The 26,751-nt window shown below is 41.5% G+C and overlaps 1 long non-coding RNA gene across 2 annotated transcripts in view; it reads right to left on the reverse strand.

Moving 5' to 3' along the window:
• Positions 1-19,120, reverse strand: part of LOC134645475 (uncharacterized) — a 50,560-nt gene extending 31,440 nt beyond the window's left edge. For both annotated transcript variants that reach the window (XR_010096562.1, XR_010096563.1), the window contains exon 1: positions 18,830-19,120. This is a non-coding gene — a long non-coding RNA (uncharacterized LOC134645475). The remainder of the gene's footprint in view (positions 1-18,829) is intronic.
• Between the last annotated feature and the right edge of the window lie 7,631 nt (positions 19,121-26,751).

A 26,751-nucleotide genomic window follows, 5' to 3' on the forward strand; every position in this document is an offset into this window, starting at 1 on the left:
GTAGAGGCAAACAAGCTTTTTTTCTCATCGTCTTTCCTCATGTTGTGCATTTTCCATTGTTATACCTCTCTGACCTGTCTTCCCGATGTGATGTTGTGTAATGTATGTATGGTCAGAAAGGTAAGATGGCGCTGGCAAAAGGTCGGCAGCCTTAACCCAATTTCCTTCGGGGTCAACCTTCAGGATCAATAAAGTTTTATTGAATTGAATATTATATACAGCTATAATATACATGATATAATATTCAAATCCTTTATAAATCAAATATGCTAAATTGCAGCTAATTTATAAATCCAATATAAACCCACCAGCTATGGAGTAAAATATCTGCCTGTGCCGTTTCTAAATACATTGAATAAGTTCACTGGTTAGTTGCTAAGTTTGTGCTATAGAGATATTGTGGTTTATTTTTTTCTTGGTTTGGTTGGGTTTTTAGACTGTGGTTAGGAAAAGAGGGTTTGGACCCATGATGGTTAACCAGACTTAGAAAGCCCCATATGAGTGAGGGGAACTGTAGAGGTCGGTTAATTTTTATATCTGATAATCACTATGAGTTGGCTCTTTCCTATTATTTCTTTGTTGTTTCTCTTTCCTATTCTAGTGTAAAATTACTCATTCAAGCAGTGTAAATGTAGAGCTAGGCTAATGTATGTAGACATGTTTCTGATATGCACTGATATTGCTTTTTTTCTTACATTACGCACGCAAAGTTGCTAGATGGTGAAGTAGAGTCACGTCGTGTCTTCAAGCTGCAAACTAGCTTCTGAAATACCTTAATGGAAAGTTAATAAACAACAACCTCATCATGTTCAACTTTCAGTAAATCTCTGATACAAGAACATGTGACCTGGAAAGCATTTCAATGTGAAAGATCCTAAAACTGAAATGAAGATGTGTACTCACTGATAATAGCGCTGCAGCAAGTTTTTCAGTTTCAGAAGTTTATCAAGTCAATGAAGTAGAATATGAATCTATCTCTATGTGATTGTTTTGACAAGACAGAGTTCTGCAATCACCAAGTCCAATTTATGTGTCCCAGTAAAACAATGACCTCATGGTTCAATCGTTTTGTGTTCCACCTGGCAACATAATCAGCTAACTTGCAGTTTTCAAAGCTTTCATTTTCTTAAAGTGCTCTCATAGAGCAACAGTTTTCCAGGGTTTCTGAAGGTCTTTCAGTGTGTTTCTTTGGACATGGACCGCTTTTCCAGTCCAGTCTGTGTACCTCACCAGTTTCCTCACTTAAGGGATGATCAAGTGATTCGTCTCTTGAAGGTTCTGTCTATATATAACAAACAAAGAATCGATTTTAAACTATGTCTTTACGCACTTTGTTTAGATGAATCTACAAAACATACCAAAGATCACATAACTTGACATAAAATTATATTTTTGCAGCACAAGTTGATTCCCAAAGAGCTAATAGCTGAAAGTGTGGCATATACCTGCGTTATCTGCCATGTGACTGCAATGAAACTGAACGAGTGGGTTTGGGGAAAAAAGAAGATTTGAAGGGTCTAAAAATCTGTCTACAGCAGATGAAAATTATCTGAAAGGGTTAGTGGTTATTGAAGCAGTGTGTCAGTATGTTGACAGAGAGTTGAAAAAAAGGCAGCCAACATCCAAAGAAATAATTTGAATGTCCTTTAGAAAGTGTGGAGAACTGTTCCTGAAGACTACTTAGAACATTACAAGAAAGCTTACTTAAGTGAGTTCAGGCTGTGTTGAAGTCTAAAGTTGGTCATACCAAGTCTTGGCTTTCAAGTTCATTAGAAATGTACAAACTCAAAGCAGAAGAAAATAGATGGGTCTACGGATGTGCATGTTTCACATGTTTTAAATCACTGCACCTAGTTTCCATTTTCCTAGGTCAATTTTCCAAAAAAGAAGCTTTTTAAAGCGTCTGCTTTTTCTAAAGTTGTTTTTACATGTTTCTTTTAAAGACAATTACTGACATTATTAAATGAAGATGTCTGGTAAAACTAAAAGCACGTGCCTGGCACACTAACCTGATAAGGACATTTTGGAAACTCCAAGTGAAAGTCCCTCTTTATTTATTTTCTGGCTAAGTCAGTAATCAGTCTTACATGTTAGATCTCTTTTGAAACATGGTGTACACATTTGAAAACACCCCCACAACCACTTCTCTGTTTAGACAATAGCAGGATTTGGAAAATACGGGTGCACTCGTCCAGATTTCATGCTTCCTCAGTCACAGTGGAGAGGTGTTGACCCCGGCACTGCTGTGCTAGCTCTCGAGATACTGGGCTCAATTCAACCCTTAAGGCCCTAAAATATGAAACACCCCATTGTGTACAAAACAACTCTGTCCTCTGTGTCTTCTTCCTCCAAGCCGCTTTCGTCCTCTCTATCTTTACAGTGTATTGAATTCTCAGCCATCACTCATGCGACTGACACTGGAATGTGTTGGTTGGCATAGTTCACTCAAGAGGGATTTTCAGGCAAAACACTATTCAAATGAGGTGCAGTTTTGTTTTGGAACTTCTAATACACCTGTCATTTATTAAGTGGCAGAATAGGTCAACGTACTTTTGTCTCTGGCATGTAATCAAAAATGTATAAATATCCAATTTCCACAAGAGCAGTTTACCATCGCAGAAGCACAAAGGATGGCTTTAAATGACTCCAAATGAGATGAAATCGGTAAACCGCTGCAATTGTTCAGTTGCCTTTTAGTGACTCAACAGTTGGACTCTTTATTGACCACAACACTGATCAGAGCACTAATGATAAAAGAAATGAAGAGCAACAGACCTTGTACCAGCAGAGCAAAATGGGGTTTGCCAAGGCTCAGAAAAACCAGAAGTCTTTGTAATAAAAGACTCAAAACCCTTGTTTACTTCATCAAAACAACAGGCTGAAAACGCAAAATGTCCCGTTCCAAAAAGACAAAAGAGCCACATGTATTTTATTTACGAAAAGCTGAAATGGGAATGAATAATAGATCAGTTCAGGCTATCCTAACATAACCCCAATGAGGAAACGGGGACATTCTGGCTTTTAGACAACATTTTAAACAACAAGGATACCTGGTAGCTACCTTAGATGGTAGTGAAGCTCTAAAAATAGATATGGATCTTCATAAATAGGAGAGAGCGTTGTGGGCGTGTCCCGGTTTACCTCAGCTTGGAGTCCATTGGTTGAAGTGTGCCAAACCCTTGTATCGTACGAGCCTAGGCAGGGCCAGGAAATCTAAGGGTGGCTTTAGTGTACAGATCAAAAACAAGGCTGAGCTCGGAGCCTACAATAATTGACTGCTCCCTCGCTGCTCCACATTTAACACCTGGTTATTGTTCTTGCTCAATGAGACTGTGGAAATGTTGACTGCGAGGACTTTTTTTTATACATCTGACTCTTGTCATTAACTCTTAATAGCAGTTTTATGTTAAAAAAAATATAAGGATGGATACAAAATTCCAGCAACAGGTGATACAGATCCTCGGAAGTTAGTGAGGATTTTTTTTTTAAAGCAAAGAGCGTGTACATTTTGATTTAAAGTCATCAGGTTGCTGCAAACAAAAGTTCAAAATTTAATGCTGCACTTCCTTAAAACATAGCTTAGTTCAAAGCCTGGAGTAGTTTGAATTTAGGGGGTTTCTGATTGTTTTGTTTTATTTGCCATCACAGTGAAGGATTAAATGTTTACATTCACAGCATTTAAAGAGGGTACTGAAACCTCTCCCACTTGTTTTCACTTTACTGTAGTCCCTTTCCTCTTTCTCAGATTCACAAGAAACTTTTTCCACTGAAAGACCACAAAACACTTTACTGTGGGTGTGTTTTGTTCATCCCACCATACTGATTAGTATCCTATAAAAAGCAACCAATATAGAGTATATCAAACATATATTAAAAAACTGCATCCAATTTCATGTTAAAGCAGAACTTTTCTGATTCACAGTCTTACCCGGCAAATACAAATACAGCAAGGGGGAAGGGATGTGTTAAGTCAGACGTGCAATGCATATTGAATGCAAAGTACTTTTTTAAGGGTATTTGCAGCAAACAGTGCAAGAAAAAGGAAAAGGTTTATGATTTGGAAAGCACTAATCACAGTAGTAACTCTAGCAGTGTCAGGATGCTGGTTACTGGCACATAAGGAGCTCTCTAAAAACTCTATCAAACGCTACACAACTGAGAAAATTTCTTATTTACCAGCGAGAGAAAGAGTGACATGAGCTTCACTCTCCAGTAACATCCTCTAAATCACCGCCCTACGCACACCTGGGAGTAATTTGCGAGCAGTATGGGCTCTGATGAATCCGTAACAGATTTAGATTTAACAATCCAAATTGGATGGATTACACAAACAGAAGACAAGTGCGCCTCCTCGCCTGGCTTTGCCCCATCTTTGTTTAACCGCGATACCACTGCCACCTTCATCATCGCCATCATGCCCTTCCTCCCAATACTCAGCTGACCTGTGACCCAACCTTCCACATCACTCACGGGTCATCAGTAAGAAGAAAGGAGATTTAACGGCTAAGTTGGCTCAGCAAGGCCCGTGGAGGCGGGGGCCGAGCATGTCTCGGAGAATTCCAATCTTCAGCTGACTCCCCCTTTTCTTCCCCTCCCACTGCGCTTTTCTGTTCCCAGTGAGCACCAGAGAAAACATCTCCCCTCATTTTTGAGGATGATTATTGGGGCTGGAAAGCACGTCTGTCAGGAGTCCACTGATGAGGAACAGAGACGCCAGCTCTCTCAATGCACGATCTTGGAGAGGCACAGCCAATGATCTGTGGGGAAAAATAACTTCAAAGAAGAGTCTGATATTTTAGAAAACACGCACATTTGCTTTCTATCAGCACCTCCTAAAGGGCAGTAATTAAGCTGATGTAAGTTGTTCTATAACATTATTCTGTGATCAGTGTTGGGTAACTTAAACTTGAACACCCCTTCTTATTTTCTTGCCCACTGTAGTCATATTATCCATAAGTTGTGCAGCAGTTTGTAAATGTCCTTGATCAAATTTGAATTAGAGCTCATTGCAGTTGACAGACACTGAATGTTCTTCATGCACAATTTGCATTTCACTGCATTTTATTTAGCCAAAAAATTAAAAGTAATGTGAATATTTCCAACACTGGCCCCTTTAATGCAGCTGCCTGCAACGTGCATAGAGTGCAACAGAAGCTAGTAGGGAACAAAGGGAAATACGGCAAAACTTTAAATTGTGTATCTGACAAAGTAACTTTACTAACTGATTAGTGCAAAACTAAAATGTTGCGTTACTAATGAGTTACTTTACAACAAGTTACTCCCCCCCCCCCCCCCAGCACTTTCTATTACCAAGTACGCCACCACAAAGTCTGGATGCAATCACAAACTAAGCCAGTTAAGATGTTACCCATCAAAGTGGCAAAAATGCACCATACTGAATTTAGAGGACCACAATTGTTAGTAGGCCTCAAGAAGTTACTGATCTCAGCCAAGAAGTCCGGTACACAGCTTTGTGGAAAATCCCAGCCTGTCATTTCTACTCTTCAGGTTTCTATGGATTAAATTGAGAAGATTTTAGATATTTATATATGTAGCTTGTTTAATTCTTAGCAAGAAAGCAAATTTGCAGCGCTATTCCTTTCTGTAAATCAACAAGTGACTTTGCTGAGCTGGATGGGCCAACCAAGCATCTGAGGAGTGAAATTATGTGTTGTTGTCTAAGAAAAGAGACCAAAAAGATTAAAGGATCAAGCAGGAAATCACAAATGCAATCCCATCTTTTCTCTAAAGAGCCTCACATCGCCCATTGAGAGGGAAAGTCATTGGAGGGTATTTGTTCCTGCCAGGATTCCTCAACTCACTGCTTCACTTCTGAAGCAGTGCTGGCATTGCAGAGGTAGGGGGGTTTAGCCTAGAGGCAGGGAGGAATTGTGAGAGGGGCTTGTACAATTATTCCAGCTTGATCAATAACGCTATTAAACGCTAATGCATTCAGTAGAGGCAGACTCAATTTGATTGTGAAGCTTTATTTGAACATGGCAGGAAGCAGCAGCAGCAGAATCACATCAAAGACAGGCTTTGTGAGGAGAGGACCAGATTAGGGCCTCTGACGCAAAGATGGACCTAGCCAAGAGGAGGCCATGAATGCATGCGCACACACACTCACACACACGCAAGCCAACACACTGCAAAGGCATTCAATCTATTTTCACATTTTCCGTTCGCCTTTGCTGGATGGCTACACACACAGCTATGCAGAAGCATATGTGCGTGCACATCATCTGCACCCCAACACACAATACACCACAAGATTTATGCTTGCTATTACTATCTAAAGATAGAAGCAGCTCTATCAATCTCCTTATCCGAAGCTCTGCAAAAAAAAAAAGGTTGTAAAACTTCAGCATCATTAACATTTTCAGTATTTCAGTATTCAATTTATACTATGATTAGTGGTTGTAACAATCCTCTAGGTAATCATTTCAGTTATAAAATTGCTTTTTATGTTAGTCTTGCATTCAAAAAACAACTTGAAACCAACATACGTTTGTTTTTTACACTTTAAGGAGCAGCTTCAGTGTGTTTTCCAGCACTTTCTTATGTTTCCAACCTGCCTGTGGCACGTCGCTCCAAGTCCATCTGTTCATACTGATGACATAAAGGTTACAAATATATAGTTTCACATTTGTTAATAAAGGCTTTGTAATTTTATAAGACAGTTGGGCAACTAAGCTTCTAGCTAACATCAGCCAAATAGTGCATTTGCTGTGGACTGCACACATTAATAGACATTTGATGCTTCGGTGGCTATTCACAGCAGCATGCTGGGGAACAGCAACTAACTTCAAATTAACAACATTTGCCATGTTTATTGCAGTGCAGGAAGAAAACCACTGTGTTGCTCAGTGATGTACTTTTAATAGTTTTTGTGTACTAAAGAATATTTATGGCAAATGGGAATAAGATGTATCAGGTTTTTATTGTATATCTTGATCTTTGTGGTACTAGTTGCCCATAAGTATACAGATTCTTAATAGATAGAAGAGTGTGGAAGAGTTTCTTTAATAGTCCCTGCATGATGATCACACAAAGAAGGCCCTGCATTGGCTTTCATGGCTGCGGCCTTTCTATGTAGCGTTTGCATGTTGTTTGTGTACTCAGCCTTTACCCCACAGTCCATAGTTGTGAATTCAAGCATGTACAGTTGTTTGTCTCTTTATGTTGGACCTGTGATGGACTGGCAACCTGCCCAGGATGTACCCCGAATCTTTCCCAGTGGAAGCCAAGATACTTTCCAACCTCCCTGCAATCCTGAATTGGTCAAGCAGTTGAAAAACTGTGTGGATAACCAGAACAATGAAGCTCCATGATTTAGATATACTGTGGCACATATACCTTTAGCAATACTGGTATGGGAAAATCCACCGGTTCATTGTATTCTTTAGAATCAAACAGCATCCAATATACGGTCTGAAAGCAACTAGTCGAGCCTGACCAAGGTCATGTATAGTCATCCAGATGTTGTCATTAGATTTGCATCTACCACACCAGAAAAGCTGTGCAGGAGAGGACAGAAAAAGAAAATGTTCATCTGAGAAGCCTATGAAGCACCTGGCTGTGCTAAAAATACAGACCCAGTAAAGTGGGTTAATGTCGCTAAAAATGAATATTCAACTACAACAAAACAGAAACCATGCACACTCCCACCCCTCCTCCCACTCACCCCTCACTCCCACCTCCGACGTACTTTACGATGCCCTGCTTCCTAATAAACTTTTGTGGTGTTTGGAATCCATTAGGAGCAATATCCCACTTCTCAAAACATCCTGGCTCATTCTGGGGGAGTGGAGCAAGGAGACGGTGAGCCGCGGGAGAGGAGGGCCTCAAATTTCCATTTCTATTAAAGGCAGACGCAGGGGATTTCAGCCGAGAGAGCAGGAACGCAGAAGAACAGTGTACAGTCCGATACTGAAGTGACAGAAAAGGCGATATGAGTGGGGTTGGTTGGTTATGTACAGTTCAATAGTTTGATTACATATTATCATGGGTTTTCTTTCTGAAAAAAACATTAAAGTGATTCTAAATTCAAAACATACTAGACTCACTAGGGTCATAGAGCTCTTACTTTACATTTAACCCTATGAGCAGGGTCATACTTTCGCACAGGGAAGCTGGTTGTAAAGAAACTTGGATCACAGCAACACCAAACTGTGAGAAGTCTTGCAGAGTTAAGATCCAAAGATCAAACTAACAGGAGCCACATGGAACAATGAAATGTTCCTCAAATAAAACAAATGAACCATGTAGGTGTCGAACCAGTCCTTCAGTTAGTGGCCATAAATCTGTTTAGCACCAGTTAGCCAAGGAACTTTTGTTTTCTTAGTGCAGTGTTTGTTGTGATTCTTGGTAAAGGACATTGAAACGTGTCTGATTTCTTTCCTCCTGGGTTGATTGGTTTTATCAGAATAAAAACAACATAGAAGCAGAACTCAATGCCAAGGCCACGGGACTAAAACTGCTTTAAAGGATCTGAGAGTTCACGCTTGACAGAACTTCTAGTTTACTTTTCTTTCTTTTATTGTCTTCTCCTTCTCCCCTGCTTCCCCCTTTAAACTTACAGGTATTGTTAGGTAGTGTCACACACTGCTCTTAGTCATATGTATTCCCACCATATCAGTTCTAGTGGGTGTTATCCAGCTCCAAACAAACCTTTAATCCAATTCAGATAGCAGGCACTCAAGTGTCGCAACAATTGTTCCCACTGTGTGAAAGTAAGCCACTATCTAAAAAACACAAGAGCTGCAAGACAAATGTGTGGCCGAGCGCCAACGGTGGGAGGTACAGGAGCGACGGGCCTGAGATTACAGACAAAGCAGGAGTAAACACTGCCTTCAGATAAAAACACAGTCGGGTACTTTTAACAATAGTTCTTTCCTGGTGGGGAGTAACACCAAAGCGCCTTCCTGCATGCGCGCCCCCTTGCATGCGCCCTCACTTCCTGTGGACGCTCAGACATGTGGCTCACCGGAGACGCGTCAGCACTGACCGACTCTATGTCCCATCAACCTCTGACCTCTGAGCAGCTTTCTCACACACAACAATGGCGAAAACAGAAGAAGCACTTAAAAGCGACAATCCAGCAAAAACGAAAAGAATCGCCTTACATATACAGTACAGGAACACAACGAACAAAATACAAAAAGTCTTTGTTCTTCACATAAACTCCTCCTGTGGCAGGTGGGCTCGTCTGAATTTTCCCTGTTGTTTTGTGGTCATGGTGTCCAAAAGAAATACATTTTAGGCAAATGAGCCAATGCCATGGTTTGAATATCTCTCTGTGTGCTTATTTTTTGCAATGCCAAAAAAATCTCATTGGTCAAGGTTTAGTTCATTAAACTCATTTTCCACAACAAAATAAAAATCCTAATCGTCTCTGTTCTGTTTTTATTTCAGTGACATCACATACTGACATTTTGCCAAAGCACTTTTGTCTAAAAGATATGAACAAGGTTGAGCTGATGCTGTGATGCACCTGGTCTTAGCGAGGCTGAAAGGAGTCTCACTTCCAGCTTGTCAAATATGGACATTTCTTAAGGATAGAGATAAGGATAAAGGCAGGGTTTACCTTTAAGCTTAAAGTGCAGAGTTAATGATGTAAAGGGCTATATTTTCACCACAGACAGTATAAAACATGGACGCAGCTTCCTGGTCAGGAACATGAAGCGAATGCGTTCGTGCTTTAAACCTGCATTCTATATGAAGGCCACCAGATGGCGATGGCTGTGGTTGCCTATGGAAATAGATCCTGGGCTCAGTCACCCATCTTGGGACAGGATGAATAAAATCATTCAAAATTACGTGGGTTTTTTTGCGGTATGAAACCATTATCCTCATTGGCTAGCAACCTATTAATCACAATTTGACAGCCAATGAGCATGCAGCCGCACAGTCAGACCAGCCGCTCCTCGTCACATCCATTTTTTTGAAAGGAAAATGGCAGCAGTCAAAACGCTACATTCATCTTTTATATTGTCTATGATTTTTTTTTAGCCCAAACTATTATGTTTTTCTTAATCTAACCAAGTAGTTTGTGTTACCTAATCCTAACCAAGCAGTTAGTGAAAAACACACAATTAAAAAAAACTAAATACTAGAAAAAAGGAACTTTTTAACACAGGGCAAAATCCCAACGTCCAAAGCACAGAGATTGGATATTTTGGTGGAAAGTAGATGAAATACCTGCTCAACCAACAGTAAATTCTTTTGCTACTATGCTACTTGAAAGACCTGTTCCGAGGTTTCTTTCTTTAAAACACACGTTGCTAAGTAGTTGTAGTTCTTTGTTTCTTGTGACACGTAAGATAAAAATCATCAGTGGAGTAGAGGTTAGACACTTCTGTGATGCAACAGCTTACAGTCCATGTCAAATGTGATTAGGGGCCCAACTCCAAACAGTTTTTTTGGTGAGGTAACCAGTTTATCCTTTAACATAATTCTTAAATATTACTGTAAACGTAACCAGCTGTAGCTATCAGATAAAAGCAGTGGAGTTTACAGCACAAAGAAGTCTTTCCTTTTGAAATAAAGTGGAGCACAAACTAGATATACTCAAGTAAAGTAAGTGCGTGAAAAATGCCCTTGAGTAAAGGTACCTAAATATAATTAATTTTCAACAGTGGAAAACACACACCAGGTCCCACAAGACATCCTTATCATCAGAAACTCTTCTCATTCCCACTCCCACTCACTGATTCCTGCTTCACTTGCCTCCCTTCCAAACAGCACAATCATCTCAAGGGGCAAACAGTTATCTAGAGAAGAAATTACAGTTCAAACTGGTTAACTGATTCATTATGTTTGTCTTGCTTTCATAAGTTCTGGCAACACATAGTCGACTGACATGAAAAAAAAAAGCATATTTCTGGATGGCACATCTCTATGGACAGCTAAAAGCCTCTTTCCTTCTAAATCATAACTATAAATGACGTTTGTGCGCTCCATGCTTTTATGATTTAGGCTGAGGAGGGGCTGAGGATAATAAAAAGAAAAGAGAAAAGGAGAACACAGGACTTGTGGGTAATTGTAGTGGAGGGTGGTGGGAGAGAGAGAGAGGGAGAGCGTATGGGAAAGACTCAGCAGCCAGATGTGTGAGGAATGTTCTGGCTGCTGGCTGCTGCAGCGTGCAGAGAGGTGGGTGGATGCGTGGGTGGATGCATGGGTGGGTGGGTCGGGCGAGCGAGCGGGGGGGAGGAATAGAAGACCGGTCGAATCGTTAAAGCCTGCAGATCGTTAAAGAGCTGTCAAGCCTCCAATGTTTCACTGTGTATTTCACATCATCTCATGATTAGCCTCACCTCACTTGTTGGACTAGAAAGTGGGTACATTTACTCAGGTACTATAATAAGATACTTAGTATCTTAGTAGTATTTCCATATTATATGAGTGGCCTTTAGATTGATTAGGCTAAATCCTTCCCCTGTTACTGAAGGTCCAAGAGGTCTGAAATGTAAATCCCACCTGTCTTTTCCTTTTTCATAGTTAAAATGCACTAACAGTTATGCAGTGGAATTTGGTCGACTCACGTTGGAAAGTTAAGCAAAAAGTTTTACTTCTTGATATTTTAATTATATTTTGCCAATAATGATTTTGTGCTTCTCCTTAAGTACGATTTTTGGTATTTTAAGCCAGTGATAGTTCTCCCACTGATGCGCACAGCTGCATTACCGCAGGCAGCCCATGGCGATCAATCTGGAGCCACAAGAAGCTGGGCATGTATTTACACAGGCTACCCACAATGCACCTGGAGAGCTCAACCTGCGTCACAGTCTGATAGCGTTTTTAAGAAAAGAATTTTAAAAAAGCACGCCCTCCATCTGCTTCTCATCATCGTCATCCATCTCGTCTTCCTCCCCCCGCTCCTGTCATCCAGACTCTCTGTTTCATGCTCTGCCTCACCAGTTCATCCAACCCTCTACCACTACCACAACCTCTGGAGCTGTGGCATGGATAAATAGGCCACAACAGCTGGGCCTGAGTCCTGACCAGGACCACCCCTCCAGACCTGACCAACAGCACACCCTTTTCTTTCCCACAATGACCACCAGCACCTCTATGAGTCTGAATCCACATGTTTTAAAGACAGAACTTGAGAGAGGGTTACTTGTTACTGCCTTTGTTTATGTTATGATTTATTTGGGTGTGGGCGTATTTTTATTTTATTTTATTTTTTCATTTTTATTCATTGAAATTCTTTACCTTAGGTGTTGATAAATGAGCATCCAACTGCGTAGTCTGAGCTCATAAAGGGTTTGTTTACACTTTCAAAATGAAGAAATAAAAGAAAAGATCCAGGTTTTGACTTACAACAACTGCACAAAAGAGTATTTTCCATGTTACCGCGCAAGTGCTTCAGGACCATACACAAATATACCCAAAACGTACATGGTTCCAATAAATTCTTGATTGCGCCTTTAAGTTGAGAGCGTGTTGTTTGTTCAGCTGCTGAGGGCCTCAGAGAAAAACCAGGGGAGGCCGCGGAGAATTCATACCTTCCATTCATCACACGGCGCAGGGGAGGGGAGGAGGGGGTAAAGAAAGAGCAAGGAAATGAAGAGACAAGAGTGTGTGTGTGTTTTTTTTATGCTCTGCTGAGTAAGAAGAGAGGTGAGCTCAGCTTTCTGACAGCTGGCCTGAAACCTCTGCTTGGACGATCTGTCCATGTGTCGGTTTTGCTATAAGTTTGCTTATATTTATAGCTGATGCCCTTAAAAAAAGTGAGTAATTTCGTGTTTAAGAAACTGATGAATCGGGCACAACAAATACAGGTAAATATGCTTTTTCACTACTTAACAACAGGATGCCACAATCATACTTGTACAGTATACATAAGGCTTTGTTGTGTGTCAAATCATATTTACACAGCTACATGAAGTGCACTACAAGAACTTGCATCAGGTGCTCATAATGCAAAAGAGCTGAGTGTTAAATTAGCAACTTTTTGGAAGTGAAAAATACCCAGCTACAGGTGGTTACTGGCTTGCTAAAGGATTGCTATAGCTGCATTAACACAGGCGTAAGGTCCTAACTGGTCAGTGACCACTGATTGCTAGAGAAAAGCGTGAATTCTGCTACTGATTGGTGAATGGTTGCTGGTTGCAAGCATGAACTTTGTCACAAGGAGTTACACCACGCTGCACCAAAAGCCTTCTTGAGAATGGCTTGTTTGCTAACATGTTCCAGCGTTTGTCACTTTTTTTGCATGGAAGACTGATTTGTTTGCAAACACTTGCCATTTACTCTCTAAGCAATCTAGACACTTCAAAGTAAAAGCTGCACCTTTTAAACATGTTGGTTTCTGAGGTAAGGCACAACTTTTAATCTGAAGGCAAACATTCTCCGTTTCTAGCTTATGTTGCATTTCTGCTGTTTCACCACAGCTCAGAGTGTAAATGGGGTGTGTTTGCAATCTGCAGCTGGCCAAAGCAATCATAAGGAGGTTTTCGGTGCAGAACCTTCTTTGTGATGGTTTTCACCTAGCAACAGCCACCTACCTCCAGCAACCACTCGCCAAATACACGTTTACTCCAGAGGCTCTCAGGGGGGTCACTTATTGGTCTCTAAGCCTGTTTGACTGAGACACAACACAACTGTCATACACAACTGCACAGTGCATCATGTCCTACAAGGGAGTGTCCCAACTATTTAAACTGAGACACAGCTGTTTCAAGTCTTTGTACTATGCCAAACTAAGAAGCAGTTTGCTGTAGCTTTATGCAATCAATATGAGAGCGGTATCAATCTTCTCATATAATTCCCAGCAAGGAATTTTTCAAAGCAATAATTTTCATACGGAGCTGGAACCGGAACGTGTTTAGTTTGGAATTGCATAAAGAAAAGAAGCCAGTGCGCACAGCTACGCTGGCTTACTCTGCTGTTCAAAATTAAACTTTACACCAAGTGGTGTGGAGCTTTTGTTAAAAAGTATTACCATCTAAAGACTTCAATTCTTTTATTAGACACTGATGTCACAAAGTAACACACAAGTTGTCCTTTGGCACCGGCACACAGTGCTGGCTGTAGCAATATTGGACCATGAGGACTGAAGTTCCTTTTTCTTAAAGAGCAACAGACTCTGTTGGGGAATAGCTCCTTTCCAGAATTAACTTACAAGCTTAAAAACAAAATGTAAGTGCATTTAAATCTGGCTTTCAAGGGTCCCAAAGAAGCATCACTGTGTTATTAGCTGTCTGTGAGGCCTCTCTCTGGAGTATGATGGCCTAGAAAGTAACATCACCAACACCACAGGACCCATTATATCGCTCAGATGTAATGGGTGTGTTGTTATAGTATGTTATAGTATTATAGGTATTATAAATCTTCTTTGTAACTGCATAGCTGTATTAATGAAGAAACATACAGTCACCTTTTAAGTCTCTCTTAACTCAAAAGCTGGAACCACAACTTGTATATTATGTAAGCTCACACAAAAGACTTGAAAATGCACACAAGCAAGTGATGACTAATCGCTGCTGGTTTGTTCATCTTTAATTTCAAGTTACTGTCACTATGATTCAACCTGAGATGCATCTCCATTGTGTTCCCACTTCCCCAGTCATGTCCGAGCGTTGCTTCATCTTGCTGTTACTCATCCCAGTTGCAGCAGTGCTTTTACACAGCTGTCTCATCAGCACTTCTCACTTCCTCAAAATCACAACTGAAAAAAAACACACACACAAAAAAAACAACAAGATGGCTGACCTTAGATCACGAAGAACACAGCCACTGTGGTAAAGAAATGATTCCAACCACGTGAACCACGCTGCGCCCAGAACAGCTGTGTGCTTTGCTGATTCAACACAATTCTAACGCTTTTAAGGTTTTCTTTCTACTTTTTTTTTTTTAACCGTTTGACCAAGTTTGGAGTCAAATATTTTGACATAATCACATTTTCTATCATACCAGTGCCTGTCGGAGCCGAGCCCAGGCCAGGGTAAAGGAACTGGGACAGGAAAAATAAGGAAAGGGCGGGAAGCAAAAAAAAACACACAGAGGGGTTGTTTTGAGAGCCCCAATCGTTTATTACCCTCGATTTTCAGTGGCTGAAATTTCAGCCTCGCTGTGAGGAGAAACTCGAACTGGTGGTCCAGCTGTCCACAGCCTGCCAGAGTCAAGAAAACCTCCACCGCACACGCTCTCGCAAACCCACTCCCACACTTTTCCCCTCCTCTCCCGTCTCTCTCCCAGCCAGGTAATCAATGGGCAATGCACACCCAAACACAACATGGTACTCGGAGGGATCGGGGCAGGCTGTTGTGACATGTAGGCCCTACAAACAAATCTGTCACGCGGCTCGGTGACCATGTTCCCGGTTGTATGTTTTAGAGCAGGCGAAAAAAACAAAAACCCCACAAATAGGAGGCCAAATAATTTGAAATATTCTGTTTTTCATTTTCCATTGTTGGAAATCTGTTTTTGCCACATGTAAATATAAAAAAAGAGCATATTGTTTACTGTTTTAGTATCATTTTAATTTGCCGCAAGAGAAGGTCTCAGGTGGTTTCAATACAGAACGAATACAGTGAAAGTGAAGACAGAACAAGAAGCTCCTCTATTGAGCTACTGCTTTGTTTAATGGGGTCATGATCTGTTATCCCAGAAGCTCTCTCTTCTCTTCTCTATCTCTCACAGATTGAATAAAGAACACACTGACCACACGGTGACTCATCATCAAAGCCTCTGCCACACACTGGGAATTAGCGACCTTGGGCACCTGACAATAAGATGTTGTCCAAACTGCTTGTCTTATCAGTCTCCAAGCAGCCTTTCTATATCTGGGAAACTTATCATCAGGTCTTTTCAGGCTAAACTCTCCCACAGCCTCCTACAACTTTCTTCAGCTCAGACACAAGGAAAGATATGCAACCATGGCAATGTGGAGCTTAGCTTTGATCTGGGACATGGTACAGTAAATCAAATCAACTGCGTTCCTTCTTGTGCTACTTTATTTATCTTCAGCACTTTCCATTCACTGTTTAAAGTTACTTCAAGCTGTACAGGTATGCATTCAGTCTTTTGAATGTAGGTATACCTTCTTCCTTTTTTAAAAAAACAGTTGCTATTTTAGCCTTTTTGGGAACAGCTTGTACTTTCCTCCAAACTGGACATTACAGGCGAAGAATACGTGTGCAGCTGGCTTATGAAAGCAAGTATGTAAGAGTTTAAACATGCATCTGTTAATTTTTTGGCCACTTACCACTGTGATGTGATGTTATTCCCCTAAAAGCTGCTATGAAGAAAACACTTCCCAATTTACACATGCAGTAGACACAGAGCATTAATTTGGAATTGTGGTCACGTCCAGTTTCAAGTTTTCTTTGAGTGTTTGCTGTAGGTTTCAATAACTTGGAGGGAAATGCCATGTTTCACTGTTTTGGTGCTGCTAAAGGACAGCTGTTCAATCGGAACAGCTGCCTACAGTTCCTTGAAACTATGTCCTGATGAGAAAAGGAGACAAAAAATACTGAAACAATCAGCTGAAAGGCACTCATTTAAATGCTCTGCAAAGGGAAAGCTGGTCTGTCAATAACTTTCTGTGACTAAATAATGTAATCTGATTCATGTCACAGTAACTTGAAAACATTAAATCAGCGCGCCCAAGTGCAGGAGGCAGCTGCTCGGGAAGTTAAGCAACAGTTTAGCGGCGAGGATGCAGAGCTCAAGGTTGTTTAATTCGTACTGAATCAGCACAAAAATTTCTAAAGCAATCAGCTATTGCGAGAGAGGGGCACAAGACACGTGCATTTGGAACTGGTGACTTCAAAAGGACTTCTGCTTCAACTGCTGCTATTTGGTGATGACAATGTGTCAAGTAAGGGGAAATTTATCAGCAAAATATAAGGAAGAAGAAAACTGGTAGCTGAGGCAATGGGTGATGAACAAACCCAATGCCAAATTAAGTAAGAAAATTACTGCAAAAGCTTTATTGGGCCTCCAGCTCTGTTACTGGGAAACACAGCTCTGTGCCTGGCAGTGTCCTAACAAAGCAGCCAAACATGAAGCCAAAACTGCAGTTCCTTTGGTGACCACTTGGGAATGGTGTTATTATAGATTTTCATGTTAAAAGGCAAAAAATAAAGATAATTATAATTAGTTTCCCCTCAGAAAAACTGCACTGGGGTGCATTTCTATATAATCCCATTCAAATTATATTAGAGGTTAAATTTAAACACTTTTAGATTTTTTTTCATTAGCCAAAAGTAGCATTCTTTTTAATGCTATAGGGAAATTGGGTTGTACCTTGCTAACCAGGCTAGCTAGCCAGTGCTAGTGATAGCAGATAACATTTAAAACTAAATCTCTTTTGTGCGCCTTTGAAAAGCCAAGATGGTGACAGTCAAGCTGCTCCACCAAATTAAGCTCATGGTGCCTACTTCCATCTTTTATTTACAGTTTATTTTCTTTTCATTTTAATATAACAAACACCATTGTACCTTAACCTTTAGTCATTTTTTTTCTTTTATTTCCATTATAATCAGCTTAATAACAGTAGTTGTTGATTCCTAATGAGTTTATAAAATTGATTACAGCGTGACATAAAATATGTCACATTGAGGCCATCCTACAATGGTGTCGTTTGCTGGTTTTGGAAGTTTGTGATGTCGGTAGTGGCAGAGCAAAATGCAGTGCGGAAGAGGGTACAGGGAGGAGGAACACGGTTCATGGTCCAGCAGATGTTTTAGCTTTTGGGTTTTGGCTAGAAAAGGGCAATTAAGAGCTGCTCTTAATGAGGCTGGCAGCCACCCCATAAACTGTCTGGTTCAGCGAAAGAATTGCTCATTAGACTGAAATGCCCAGAAAAACACCCACCTCCCCCGATCGCCTTTACCCACACTGGAACAGGAAGTGATGGATCAGACATTTGAAATATTGTAAGCCAGCATCAGACAAAGTTGCTTTCTGTTATGTCTGGCTTTAAAACACTAAGTCCTGTGCGTGTGTGTGTGTGTGCGTAAATGTGTGTGTATATGTTCATAAGTGCGTGTTTGAATGTGTGTCCTTGTGTGCTGGCATGTTTGTTGCACACCAGGCCAAGAGTGGTAATGATGCACATTTTCCATGAGGTAGCTAACTGCGTACCTCCAGGATTAAAAGGCCAGAACAGCCAACCGAACATTACTGATGAGATTGGTAACATTAAAATGCCAAACAACCAAAATAGACCCCGCTCTGATCTTCAGATGTTGTTTTCCCACCCCCTACCCCCAATTTCTGTGCGCCATAAATTTCTAATTTAGCTAATAAATAGTAAGAACCACAGCAAGGACTCCAGAGAGCTGGCTTACAGCTGGTTATCAGTCAGACACAAATACAGACACAGATTTTATTCCCTCCAGTCACCCACACACTTCCAAATCAGGACTCCACTAATGGAAAGTACATTAGTTACGTAGAACACAAATTTGGGGTACCCGAGTTTGTTTCATTCCACTGTATCCTTGTACTCCATTCAAAAGTGCTAATACAGTGATGGCTCTGCATAAATGTAGAAAAGTATTTATTGTTTCAGTAATATTTATGCAAAACACAAAACACATCTTTTTTCCCCATCTAGCATTACAGCAAAATAATTTTTGACCAGTGATCAGACAAAGCAATAACAAAGATGTCACTTTAACTTTGTTTCAGTAATATTTATGCAAAACACAAAACACATCTTTTTTCCCCATCTAGCATTACAGCAAAATAATTTTTGACCAGTGATCAGACAAAGCAATAACAAAGATGTCACTTTAACTTTCTGTAGTTGTGATGTGCATTTCTCAGTATTCCATTCATGCATCCATCCATCCATCTATTTTCTTCTGCTTACCCAATTCAGGGTCAAAGGGAGGGGTTTGATCATATTCCAGCTGCCACAGGGCGAGAGGCAGGGCCCACCCTGGACAGGTTGCCAGCCCGTTGCAGGGTTTCAATATTCCCATAACAACAATCTGATGAATTGACAAAATATTCAGCAGATTAATGTTCCTCCATTGCTGAAGGATTCTCCACTCTCACGCTATCTGACGAGGCCTGTCCCCGGACCTGTCTGGCATCAGGAGCCCCTGGCACGATGCTCCCTATTGAGTCTTGACAAAAACTAGGTCACTTGCAAAGCTCCTGCTGGACACGCGCAGTGGAAAGAAAATAAACGGGGCAGATGAATGGAGCTCGACTGGAGGTGGACGGGCTTCCTGCGAGGGCCTCAGAGGGATGCTGAGACGGAGGTTAAGATAATGCAAAGCCAGTAACGTAATGCTGTTTCTGTTATTCGCTATAGCTGTGGAGATTATCGTCCTTCTGATATCTAAGTCTTCCTTTCATTGTTCCATATTTTGTGTGCGATGTAGCTGTCCAAACTTCCTCCTGTTGAGTTCAATAACATTTATCTGATCTTATAAATCATGCAGGAATTTCAAATCCCATGTCTCTTTTATAAGGCATCCTCCCTTCTCTCTACAGCCGCTCCAGTGGTTAATGTCTGATAGCAATTAAGCTTTGGGGAACTTTACAAACAAACAAAGATACAACACATATGACCTATTGTTCACAGCACTGCGAAGCCTACAACAAGTTTGCTGCGCACATGTTGTTGTCAACACCACAAAGACAGGGCTTCTAGAAATATCGGGTGGAAACCAGCCGTACAGGAAGTGAGGAGAAAAATGCTCAGACGATAGACAGGAAATCAGGTGACTTTTATTGGTTTTTTTGGAGGGTTTTTTTCCCTTGTCGTGTCAAAGTAGGAAAAGATGCAGTTGTGCCAAACAAAACAGGACAAAAAACACCTGAAAGAGCCATATTTCTCTCAGTGAAAGTGAAGAACTGAAGTTCTCAGTCAACAATCTGCAGAGTTATGGAATCGATCCCTGCCCCCACATCCTCCCTTCACCGTGAGCCTGAAGCGTATGTCTGCCAGATGTCCATAGCAGAGAGGGGGATATGAAAGAGCTGAAGACTGGTTAGAGGTGTCTTATATCGGAGGAATTATTATCCTAACAATATAACATGCCGTCAGGCCCTCCAGGAGTAGCAACCCTAGATTTGCATTACAGCCTCATCCCTATCACTGAGCTGACATTTCAGAAGGACGACAAATAGATAGATAGATAGATAGATAGATAGATAGATAGATAGATAGATAGATAGATAGAGAGATAGAGAGATAGAGAGAGAGAGAGAGAGAGAGAGCGAGAGAGAAGTGTGCTCAAGTTCAAGAAAAGCAATGCATAACTCCTACACTGAGCTAACATGAGCAGCTCAAAAACAGATTCCTGAAATCTGTTCTTGAGCTTTTGCAAGTTCTCGTAAACTACATACACGTAGGGAAACCTGATCCACCGATTTGACTGGAGTTGTACTATGTTGCTCACATGTATACAGACCCTGCTAGATGGATATCTACCCCTCAGCCCCTAGAGCATTCAGTGAATAGATGAGGAGGAGGGTAGACAGTACCTGACATTTACTTAGTACTGCAGGATAGACAGGGCATTGTCTTTGCTGAAATGAGAAACTCTGCCACAGAAGGGCGAGCAGAGGAGAAAGAGGGCAGTGTCAGACGACCTGATCTCAATCTAATGAAATAATAGCAAGTGCTCTGATGTGGATATCTGGGATATCTAGACGTTATACCCCATTGTCAAACTCTTTCTCGACCTTGGGAAGGGGGGTGACATAAAAAGGGTGAACTCTGGTACACACACTCACTTTCACTGCCCCAAAAGGCGACACAGGTCGAATTAAACAAAACTACCTTTAACACGAAGCCTCTGTAGGTGTGAACACAGAGAAAGAGATTTCAAAGATTTGGCTGAGATGGCACTGATCAACCTCACAGGCTCATCGCGGCCCTGGGCTTGTTTTTCTGATTGTCTGTTGATAGCTAACAGAGAGGTAAACAGGCAGAAAGATGGAGACAAGCAGCACATGTGGCAAGCAGAAACAAACATACAATGTTAAGTCCAAGTCCAATAGCACACGATGTCTACTGATCTGGAATACTTTCCCGCGTCTGTGCAGCAAGCCAGACCAACACGCTTCCACAAAAACAGCACGAACCACTCAGCATCCATCAGAGAAAAAAGAGGAAGGGAAAGAAGAAGTCAAGAGCTGGTGAAAGGAAGTGAGACTGAAGCCAGCAAAACATCTGTTCTAGATCCTTTTTAGAGAAGTCCGTCCCCTTCTTACAGAGTGTTTTGTTTGTCCATAGGTCAGAAACACAAGCCAAAGACTCACACACACACATATATATATCTATATAAATACACACGCACAATGAGGTGCTCGGACATGTGTGCACACAGAGGGAGAAGTTAATAAGTCAACAGAACAAGATTCCATATCTTATTGGGCCTTGTTTTAGCTGCTAGTCCAGGAGAATCATAAACGGGACTGACACAAATCAGTGTTATCTTTTCACTCATGAGGGTGGATGGAGCGAGCCAAAGAGACAAAAAGAGACAAAAAAGAACACGGGAACAAAAAGGAGGAGAAAAAAAGGAGCGAATAAGAGAATGAAAAGCCCCCTTCTGACTCGCAGTGACCCACATACATTTGCCCAGCTTTTCTGGGGCTCGCTCTCTCTTGGCAACCGGCAGCCTCTGTGAAAGAATCCCAGCGTTCAGCCAAAGGCAAAGCCCATGTGAGGGTAGGGGAGGGGTGAATGGCAGAGAGCGAGAGAGATGTGGACGGATGGACACGAGGCCCCTCCTTCTCCTCCCAAAGGCCTGTTGCTACTGGTGACCAGCGCTCAATGGATTCCTCCAGATCCAAGAAGGCTAAACAAGCAGCGCCTGCGGCACTCGGGACACAGATTGCAAGCAAAAAAAAAGCAAAAATAAACCATCAAAACACCCAGGTATGAATGTATAAAATTAGAATAGAAACAAATAAAATGTTAATGTAAATGCGTTTGTATTAAACACCCCCTGTTATAATATCAATATAACATGGTCAGACTTTTAAAAAATCATCCTTTATACTGCTTAAAGGTTACCAGGAGTAAAGGCTTTTTTGATGAGTTTATGGCCTCAGACATAGAATTGTGGTCATACTGGGCAAATAATTAAGGCCATTTTGTGTCAGAAAAGAGGATTATCCATGGTATACTCACTGACTAACGATCTATGAGTGACAAGGCACTAGTCAATGACAACAGGGTTTCACAGTTAGATCCATCCCTCAGTCATCCTATCTGGTTTCAAAGCACCAAGACGGTGATGGTGAGAAGGCTCATCTTGAGGTTTCAGAGCTAGACTTCATTAACCAATGTGTGATATGCCCATCTTTTATGCTGCGTATGGCAGTGAGACTTGGTTTGGAGATGGTGGCACTAACAAAGGATGTGGAGCTGCCAGGCAGGAGGAAAATAGAAGAAAAAAGGACATGCAGAGGGTTGGTTGGTGTGACATACGAGGATACAAAGGATAGGTGAAGATGGATTGCAGGATGGCTGGTGACTCCTAAACGGAGGAGCTGAAAGAAAAAGCACCGAAGTGCCAAAACTGCAGTTCCGTACGTGGCCACTAGTCTCCAATACAAGTGTGCAGACTCCAGGCTTACCATGTTTAACTTTATCAGACAAAAATAACAAACACACAAGTCTCTCACAAAAAACAATGTTTGTGTGTGTATAGCTAATTTCTCACGTGTAGTGGGCTGTTTTTTTTATATTACTCACTACTTCAAATTGAATAAAAGCTTAAAGGTAACATTATTAATGGCGTGTAATTGGAGTGCTATAGCTGTTAGTCCTCACTTCAAGTAAACCACCATCACAGTTGATTGCACTAACACTCTCCAAGTAGCAGTGCTCTTGTAGAAGGAAATTCTAGTATTTCTATAAATCTATTAGTAAGAATTCGTATCTATCTAAATCTGTGTGATGGATCCAGACAGTCTATAGATACAGCTTGCTATTAATTATGTGATGGTAAAAGAACAAGCTGCCTAAACTTATTATTTACTTCCTCTTTTTAATCAGATGTTTAATGAAATCTGCATCCTAATTACAGCTGTCAGATAGTGTGATGAAATAAAAGCTACACCTACATCTATCCATGTTCATCTTTATCTGATTCAAGGAGAGCAAAAAGAGACAAAACTGCATTATCTTGGCACACTGGTTTTCCCGGGACAGAGCAGCAGCTGCAATCAGTGAACAAACTGAAAAGAGACCAGTAGAAGGTTTTAATAGGGCGTTTGATTGGGGTGTCCAGACTTGTAGCCTAATGATGGATGAATGCGGAGCCTTCTAAGCAACAGTGACATAATCAGAGAACTGTAGGTCAGCTAGTGACAGCTGAGTGGCTGCGGCTGAGCAGGAGAATGGGCCCTTTCAGCTCCAACGCTCACGGACGCTGATCCAAGTTCATTAGCAGTCAGACTGGCTACAGGGCCTGTTGCAGGCTTCTCCAAGCGACACACATGACACACATACACATGTATCAGCAAGCACTGACACACTGAACATCACATAACAAGCAGCTTTTTCTTCTTAAAGTGAATCCGTTTTTGTTCTTAATGGTCCCAGGCTGTGAATTTTCTCCCCTCTGCTCGCCTTTTAATGGCTCTGGCAAAGCGTTTTATCTATAAACAATAAAAGGTTGGGGCTAAAACATTTTTCTCTGGTTTGGCCCCTTCACTACTAATCATCTATACACTCTCCCCTCTTTTCCTGCCATTAAGCTACAATTGAGCCAAAGCCGCAGCCCAGCCAAAGAACCTGATAGTCGTGGAACCCATGCAGCTCTCCCCCACCTTGGAATGCATTTCTGCTGCGCTGCACTTTTCGCCATCCAGCAGGGAATGGATGCAACCCCCCCAAAAAACCCCACCCGCACCCACCCACTCAGACGCAAACACAACACCACTTGCTTTTGGAGAAATTGCCCTACAAACCTCGCTAGGCCTACAGTATATGCGCATGAACTGACTGACACCGAGCTGCAGAAAGCATCTGCGTACATTTCACTCATGCAACTGTCAGCTGTAATTAATTCGCTTTAATCTATTCATGTCCAAACCTTTTTTATAGCACTTTGCACTCATAGCACTAAGTCAAAGAGACATTTTCTTGTCTTCTGATTTTAGCTCTGAAATGACGATTCCAATTCTGCAATATTTTAGAAAAGTAAAAAAAAAAAAAAGAGCAAATTCTTGAAGCAGGGCATTGTTATTTTTTTCCTATCCCATTACATATCTCCCAAACCACTGGGCTATACTTATCTTTACATTTTGGTGTTCATTCTCTTACACCAGACTTCTCCCACCATTGCAGACTCCAAATATCAGGGTTTAATAGCACACATTTAAACTCAACAGGCTCACACAATCACAAAGAGCCACAAGCACTCACACCCTTCTCCTCATAAATGACCACAACTGAGCAGAGACAAATTCCTCCCCCGTCACACTTTTCAGCCTCCCCAAACCACAGCAGGAGTAATCATGGAGAAAACTACTCCTCTGGCCATAGAACATTTCACTTCATCTTCAACCCCCTCGCATCAGAGTAGAGCATTTCCTTTCTGGTGCATCTTTCACCATATTGTACTTGACTCACTTCTTCCATCACGCCCACAAAAAATGCCGACCTCGCACCCCTCATGAGTGGGCCTACAAACCTGTAGCAGTTTAATTAGAGGTGGAGGTGTTTGGACCAAGAATAGATGCAATGCATCAGTGCTCTGAAATTGAAAATGGCAAAGCAGAAAGTCCAGAAAACTGACATGCATTCCTACAGCAAAGCCCCCCCTACCCCCTCCATCTCCTGCGGGAACTATTCTACTGCCCCCTGGTGGCGCAAACCCACAATTAGTGACCTCCTATACATTGCACACCTCTTTCCCACAGTACAGTAACACCAAACCGTCCTACACAGTTCATTCACTCTCTCTGTGATGACTCAAATTATACACCGCATTCAATCTGTAATTACATATACCCTAATGTGTTTACCTCACATTAAAAGGCAACTCGCCCATGCTCAGGTAAAGTCAAAGGAGCTGCGGGGTCCTCGTGTGACCAGGGTTTTCCACACCCTGCCACGCTATACCTCACACCCACACGCCTGCAGAGCAGCAGATTGTTTCATGAAGGCATCAACTGGGTTACGACCTGATTATAGGCGTAATGAATGTGGAGGCAAAGAAAAAAAATGACACCTGAGACTGCCCCCCTCACCCCGGGGCCTGCCATTCTGTAGTGGGACTGTGTATGTGTGTGTTTTTTACAGTCATTTGAGTGTGTGCTTGGATGTTTGCCTAAAAAAAGTTTTTCTCAATCTTAAGACTCAGTTTAATACATAACATGAGCGAATTCAGCATTGTTTTACAGTAGCAGGACATAATAAAACCTCAAATCATTGAAAACCCACAAAGGCACCACCCAATAGGGCGAAGGAAGATATGTTGGGAAAGTTTTCCTGCTCAGCAAACATCAGGTCCTTGGTTTGAATACCTTAACAGGAAGAAACCTCACTATAGACAGACATGCAATAGATGCTCTTTGTACAGAGCAGACAGCCAGACACTGTAAACACACATAAACAATAAGGATTTGGGACAACATTTAGCAACAGCCTCTTCTCCACCATCATCCCTGTTGCAGACGGTGGTAAATGAGGTAAACCTATGGCTGACAATGTAGTTGCTTGTCACACTTAAACTGAACCAGATTATGGCCTATAGTCAAGCTGTAGTTGTGGGTGTGAGTTGTGCACATAACTTAGATTCTCCGCTCTGCTTGTGGAGTTGTTTTCTGACAGACTTCCTGTATTACATACTCCACTTACATAGTCATTTCATTTGTTATGCTTAAAGGTAGTACTTGGAAAAGTAGACATTTCTACCAGCTTGAAGGCTTTGCATTCATCTATTGTTTTCACCTTTCTTAGAAAGATAGCAGGAAGATAATTTTGAGTGAGATGTCTATCTGCATATGTAATTTGTAAATGGAATAGCCACACACCACAACTAAAAACTGCACAGGTGTGCAGCTGAACCAGGAATGAGGGGCGAACTCAAAGATGAGAGGGGTCTGACCCTTGACTACTGAGTAAAGGCAGAAAACAGTTAGGCCAAGAGGCCGTATAATAAACTATACACTCATCTGGTGTTTAAACCTTCAATAATTATCAGCTGTGATAGCCCAGCTGTTAGTCTTCATAATGTGTTTGTCTATGTGTGTGTGTGTAAGCGTGCCATCATGGGAAAATGTGGTCATAGAGACACTGTACCGAGAAATCCAGCAAAGACAGTTCTGAGTATTCGGCTGGTGTGCAGTGTCACGCTTGGATACCTCAGAATTGACTTGCTGTACAGATTTTACTCAAAGTGATAGCATCATAGCTACAAAGTGTGACAGCTCAAGTTGAAAACCAAGTATGAAATGCACTGACTCACAGATATATACTTTCTGACATTTCCCACAAACCCTGAAAGTCAGTGAGTGTATATTTAGATCGAATGCAGAGTGTGTCTGCATGTGTAGGTGTACATCTGTCTAAGTGCTAAAGCTGGCATGCTTAAACAACGCTAAAATGAGCATATGTGTGTGTGTGTGTTGATTTTCCTACAGGCCCATAAGCACTGTGGGGTCTTTTCCTCAGCCTGCATTTGAGTAAGTTATGGGCTCTGGCTGCAGTATGGGGAACATAATAGTCTCATTGACTCAATCACAAGCTCTAACCTGCCAGCCTGCCAGCTTTGTGAGCAAGCTGCGGAGTGAGCATTATTGTAAAAAGTGCTA

Source organism: Pelmatolapia mariae, linkage group LG16_19 (genome assembly GCF_036321145.2).
Source record: "Pelmatolapia mariae isolate MD_Pm_ZW linkage group LG16_19, Pm_UMD_F_2, whole genome shotgun sequence".
NCBI lineage: Eukaryota > Metazoa > Chordata > Actinopteri > Cichliformes > Cichlidae > Pelmatolapia > Pelmatolapia mariae.